We start from the raw sequence: 6,972 nt of genomic DNA, 5'->3' as shown, positions 1-6,972 counted from the left end.
CAATTGCGCTTACATTTTAATTTGTGTCATTGATTACACGGTTCATTGGGAAGTAAATTGAACGTTAATCTTTATTCTCTTGTCACAACAAAACAGAGGAACAAGTTTTTTACCCAAAGCTTGTAGCTAATGTATTCGGTGCAGCGGTCGGTAAGCGACTAATTTGTCACGGGTAAATTCTCTATTAGTTTAACTTACTACACCCATACTCTTGTAGGTGAACAGCGTGGAGTCAAAACGCCTTTATGTTTTCTTATATATACTCGTAATATGAATATGGAAAGTGAGCTATTAATCTTCCGAGTTCTGTATCTTATTTTGATTATCTTCTTATTATAATACTCATACTAAAAACGTTATGTAGTGTTTAGAACATATTGTAGTATTTGTATAATTACTTCACAAGAATTTCTCTAAATGTTGAGTACGTAATGGGGATTTATCTATGTTGTGTGCACTCAACCTTTTTAATGTTATATATATGAAAGCCATTTGTTTATAAATAAACGTATCTCAATCAACGCGTATATGTGTATGTCCTATAACAGTATCAAACAAAACATACGAGAAAATTATTATATGTGATACATAATCTCAGTTATGATACGAGGATGTTTCTTTGTTAAACAAAAATCCCATAGTATTTTTGCCTCCATCCAGGTACGGTACGTGCAAATTACAGCTCCTTGGTGACAGGATGCATACATTACCAATAACTAGAATGCCAATAGCGTGAGAACTGCCAGTGACCATCTTAAAATTATTCTAAATACGTTCGATTCTCGTCCTTGATGCGTGATCAGGGAGCAAATGTACACCATGTTACGGGGAACCATTATCTTTGCACGTATTCTAGCGACGAATTCAAAAGTACCTTAACGCTTATTTCTGAATTCATCATTTCGTATTAATAACAAATATGATCATAATTGAGAAGGAAATATATACAAAAACAACATCATATACAACATATCTAACAAATTATATGAATAGTTGTAACATTGAGTTGACAGATTAATATGTTGTTACATCGCGAAATATTCATTCACTTTGTTTAAAAGGTTATTTTAAAAACAATACAAACAAAAGATCGTTGAAGTACTAAAACTGTACGCGTTTAACGCACTATCGAACCACTTTGCTAGACACGTGTTCACCTTTTCTTAACATGGCACTGAAAGATTAAATACATGCTCTGTGCTTTAAAGTTTACATTCTTTTTAATTGGCGGGGTCGCCATTGGCTGTTTCCTTTTAATCTCAACACCCGCTAAAATACTTTAAATGTACGATAAAAGATTTGTTACGGTTATATTATTTTAACGAACGGTTTAAACTGGTCTTATAAAAAATTACTCACAATTATGTAAAAGGACCGAAATCCCGCGATCTGTATATTCAAGAATCCTGATGGCATTTCCGCGTTGTAGAGAGATAATGTCGCTTGCTAATTACGTTATAAATAAGTCCACAACTCCAATTATTTCAAATTAATTCAAATAGTCGTTGGTGATTATTGAATCGGGAATGCGATAAAGATTTTGTTAGGGCGATATATAGTTATATAATTAGCAGGACGGAAGCTGGGTAGTTAGTGCGAGGGAAGATATGTCGTCGTAACGATAAATCATAAGTGCGCAAGAGTCGAAGGCGGACTGTGGGCGGGGCGAGTGATTTTTAAACGGTTTTTTGAGTTTCACAACGGCCAATGCCCGAATATATTCGGGCATCCTTTTCTGGTGCCTCGTCAACGTGGCGACACTTTTTCGTTAATTAGGAGAACCATCATTAATGCCAATTTTCCGGACAACGACAACGAGTACGGCTTAAACGGTGCATCGTGCTCATATCTCCTAATACAGTTTATTTTTCAGTTTTTGCAATGTTCCGAACCGTTGATATTACGTTGTTGTTCACTGACTAAAATAATCGTAAGTAAGTTGAGAGCGTGTATATTTCGGCTATATGAGTTGATTGTCACCCTACATTTACTAATTAATAACCCTCGTCTGGCGAGCACAGGTATGTTTCGAGTTTCGGCCTGTATTTGTGCTTGCGTGCTTGTTTTTGTGTTGTATCCCTTCTATTGTTCTCTGTCGTATCACAACATGTTGCTCTTAATTCGTTCTCACTGCCACATGAGCTCTGAATACTGATTGCTATCAAGACTCATTCGAGGATAATGCTTTCGATCTAGTTTAAATTTTCATTTGATTTCGGAGTATATTTGCGTTACGTGCTAGGTCATATTATGTGTTTAATTTATTCGCACAACTACTTTTTCACTCGATCAAAATAATTTGCTCTTACAAAATTTTATTTCATTTTTACAAAGCAGTGTAAAAACAGTTGGCATTTTTTGAGGCGTTACCATCAACATAATATTGAGCAGATAAAATATAAAAACCAGTTCCATTCCACCAGCCGCTTCTAATAGGAATTTTTGACTCACACAAAAATAAATACTGTTTACGAAATTTAAGAAAGGTAACGGAGACCCATCAACGTGCCAACTCAAGTTTCATCTCAATATTTATGGGCATAAGAGATAATATCCCTTAAATTAAAGATGCAGTAGTAACTTTATAATCAAGTGGAGAATGAATAGCTATGTAACAATATTTATTATGACATTGAACAGTAAAGTACAAAATTGATTTTATCCAAGCTTAACGATGTACCCATGCTTTAGTTAAATCCTATACACTGGTATAAAATTAAATTTACATTTTGTTAGTGTTTCTTAATGGTGTCTAGTTTGCATTAGCACGAATTAGAAGATACGACTTGTAAGATCAGGAATACATTGCGCTATATGTGTTGGAATTACGAAATGCATTGCGGGTATATTACATTATTGCTATTTTTTAAGTAAATAAGAGGAACATGAACGCAAATTAGACATTTATAATGGTCTTAGCTCTACATTTTATTTAAACGTCATATTGGTAATTTCTAGAAGTATATCATATTATCCATATAAACATATTTATAGACATCACCAGTCTACTAAACCAGTAAACTCGATGCAGATAGCTTCTTATCTGTATTTGCTCACAACAGGTGACGGTGCTAAGCATCCTGACCACACTGCGGTTTGCAATCTTAATTATTTACACTATTTATTGGAATCCGTAGCGTCAAGTTATAACATTAATACAGATAATTTTATTTTAAGGTGGGATTGCAGTTGTATTAATTACTTTATGGCGAATGTAAGATCTATATCATACTAGCTTCCCCTCGTGGCTATTCCCGCGTGAAATTAGGACGTTTAAAAACAATTTAGGGACTGGTTATTTGTGTTTTATCTTAAGGAAGCATTTAATCGGGATAAAGAGTATCCTATCACCCATATCAGCTCATACCCTATGCTTATACCTAATTTCTGTAGTTTCATCGTGATTGAGGGACAAACATCCAAATAAATAACTTTCACACTAACAATATTAGTATGATAAGTGTGAAGCTATGATATGATTGTAAAGCAATAGTGCAAAGTTAGTTCAGAACACTTTAAATATAAAATAAAGCAATTCCTTCGAACCACTTATCTTTAATACCTACGTTTAAAGTTCAGGTCAATTTTATTTCACGTTGCTATTCGATGGGTATTTCGACTATAAAGGCATCGCAATCGTTGTCTAGTGGAGTAGTGTGCTGAAAAAAAAGAAAGACTCAATAGTCCTCGACTGCCCACACGCCAACCTATGGCCACTCAATCGTAGTCGGACCTATAAAAAGCGATGGAGCCGAAAATATTTTAAGACGTTTTATTGGCTACTTTTAAACGATGTGAATGTTGGTTTTAAAATATTAATATCAGCTTTGATTATATTAATGTTTTATGATGATTTCATAAATATTTTTATTAAATTGGTAGATAAGTACCCACTGAATGTTTGTTTAAAGTTTACAAGTTGCTGAAATAGTTTTTCAGCCGACGTTCGCAAATAAGAAGGATCGGTATACCCGTATTATAATAATTATATTAAAATATATTAATGCTACAATGTTCTCTTTTAACGAAACGAAAAATATAAAATATGAGCAAAGTTTTAATTACAGTATGTATGTAGTAAACGTATAATGAGCATATAGTCACTCACGTCTTAAATTTATTGTAGAATTTCTAAATAAATGAGTTGAATAAAAAAGTTGGACGGTCTATTCAATGTATTTTTATGGCACGCTGTCTGAGCAATGACACAGCGTTAGCTTTGAAGAGATACTTCGATTCTTTAAAAGTTAACTTGAAGTCAAGGCCCCACTAACGAGTCACAATTGAGTCCAGTATTTTTTAAACATAAATATTTTTAAAAGCTCCGCCATATTTTTTGTTTATTTAATTGATCATCATGATCGATATTTAAGATACCCTTCGCTTATTTAAATAAATAAATATTTGAACATAATTAATTGAATTTTTGACTCATTTCCTGTTTAACATTGCACATAAAATATAGACAATGTTTTAATATATCGCAAGATAAGCTGTATGTATCATCGACACGCTGTTATAATGAAAATGAATACAATGCAAGCCGTATACAAATATCTTTCGCAATTTTATGCATCAATATCATTGATAAAATCGATTTATTTAATGTCGATGTCGCCAGAATCGATATTCGTAGGTGTAATAAAAAGCGCGCCTGAGGTGTAATGTATAGTCAAGATACCTTTATACTAAGAGCATTCCATTTGCTGTCTGAACAATACATTGCCTACGCGACGTGCGACTCAATGCCTTTCAAGTCAGATTAAGTTAGGAAAGGCTCGTTATTAATAACGGCCAATAACTTAACCGCAGCTTGAAATATCGAACTTACTTTTGCTTAAGCGACGGCAATATATTATTTTACTTAAGAATGTTTTTCCGGACCGGAGGTTTTGTCACTCGCTCCTATGCGGGTCGATGCGTACCGTGTAACTATATTATTATTGTATTCACTTTATACTATTTAAATTTCTTGAGCACGCAGAGAGGAATTGTTTGAATTGAGCCATTCAATAAATTATGCGTTACGAAACGTAATCATGACAAGGGTCCCGAGTTTTGAATATTTTGTAAAATACCACGAATACATGCATTCATATTACGCTCCGTGGGTGGAACATCGGGTCGCGACAATTCTTATTTTAAACGATTCAATAAATTATATATACCTACCATGAATATTGCTACGTGTGTGTGGAAAATTTAAAAGATAAGACAAGTTTACTTAATCAGAACTTATGTAATAAACTCACAATAGAATGATGACACGTAGCTTTTTAGAATATATCTCTATGATTAAATTTAGTACAATTATTACTTTTATTCGAATTTCCTTCCCTTAAAACATTTGATTATACCATTGTTTTATTAGGTGAATTATAATCTATATAGGTAAGCATATTTATGGCACTTCTACATATCTCTTAAAGGTTCTTACCAGTTTTATCTCCACTGGCTTAATGCGCTGTACGGCTTTGGAAAAGCTTTTAAAAGGTTCTTTCATCCCTGGAGCGACGCAGCCTCATATTGTAAAGGCTTATTTTTTTTTTTAAAGTTCCATCTGAATTATTGTAATACGATTGCTCTTATTTGATGTTATAAATAGGCGCGTGATGTTTTTATGTTGTTAATGCTTTAATAGTGCTCTTCGAATTAAACATGAAATTAAATAAAGATGAAGTAAAGTATTGCACTGTGAGTTGCGATTTGTGCATATGTCATTAATAATAAATACTACTTTGAAATTGCAACAAACAACTTCATTTGTACTGATAACTTTTGTAATAGAAGTTTATTAAAATTACTTGTATTATATCGTAATATTCTCAATAACAGTCGCTGTGTGCTCACAAAATAAAACAATTATTCTCTTCAAGTAGGTATACACAAACACTTCGTCTATGCAATCGGATATTTTAAGTAATGGCAAATATATTATATTTGCAACTTCGGTTTGTTAGAAGAACGTGATGGTATATTTTTCACACCTGCGAGACAGTTCGCGTATAATTATTCCTACATTTATGGTTTTACTTTGCTTCATTAACCAATTTAAAAATAAAAGATTATTTGAATTGATAAATCGCATTGTAGTCTTTATAATCAGTATTTGGTTAGTTAGACATGCAAACTGGCGCCGAATTGCAATTTCAATAGCGTTGTGTGATTGGCGTACGCCGGGTGCGCAGGCGCTGTTGTATTTAGGTCACCATGTAGGCTGATTCAAAGCACTTTTACAATACCATGTTTTACTGTTAAGCCTATTTTTAATAATGTTTGTTTTATACCCCGTCTTTTATTTCCTGCAGTCAGCAGTAGTCAGTAGTGCAGCTAGCTTTTTCTTACATTATTTAATTGTTTCATTTAAACCTATCTATAATATTTAGTGTATTATTTATATTTATGAATATGTGATTAAAAGAAATGTTTACAATGTTGCTGATGCAGAAATTAAAATTAATAAAGAAAAATTATAATGCGACATTTCTTTGACACTATGAGAAAGCAAGTATTCCTTTTCCAGTCCTTCAGATTATATTATATTAAAATTAAACGATCTTATTGTATCATCAACATCAGCCCATATATGTTCCCACTGCTGGGGCACAGGCCTCCTATGAGGGTTCAGGCCATAACCCACCACGCTGGCCAAGTGCGGGTTGGCAGATGTCACATGTCGTCGAACTTTTGATTCTTGGACATGCCGGTATCCTCATGATGTTTTCCTTCACGGTTTTAAGCAGTGGTGGTGCTATCTACATGCGCAGATAAATTAAAAATCAGTTTATTTTCTGCACGCTCGCCCGGTCTCGAACCCCGATTTATCGATTTTGAAGTCCGAGATTCTCACCTAAAAACGTATCAATGTTGATATTTTTTTTCTTAAGTACTATTTAATTATTCTCTGAGTTTAAGTTGTTACCCTTTTATACACTTTTAGCAAGTGGTAAGGGCTTTAATATGTCATAAACT

The sequence above is a fragment of the Zerene cesonia genome, chromosome 19, assembly GCF_012273895.1.
Source record: "Zerene cesonia ecotype Mississippi chromosome 19, Zerene_cesonia_1.1, whole genome shotgun sequence".
Taxonomy (NCBI): domain Eukaryota; kingdom Metazoa; phylum Arthropoda; class Insecta; order Lepidoptera; family Pieridae; genus Zerene; species Zerene cesonia.
The sequence above is the reverse complement of the archived record's forward strand: the minus strand, read 5'-3'. Positions refer to the sequence as shown.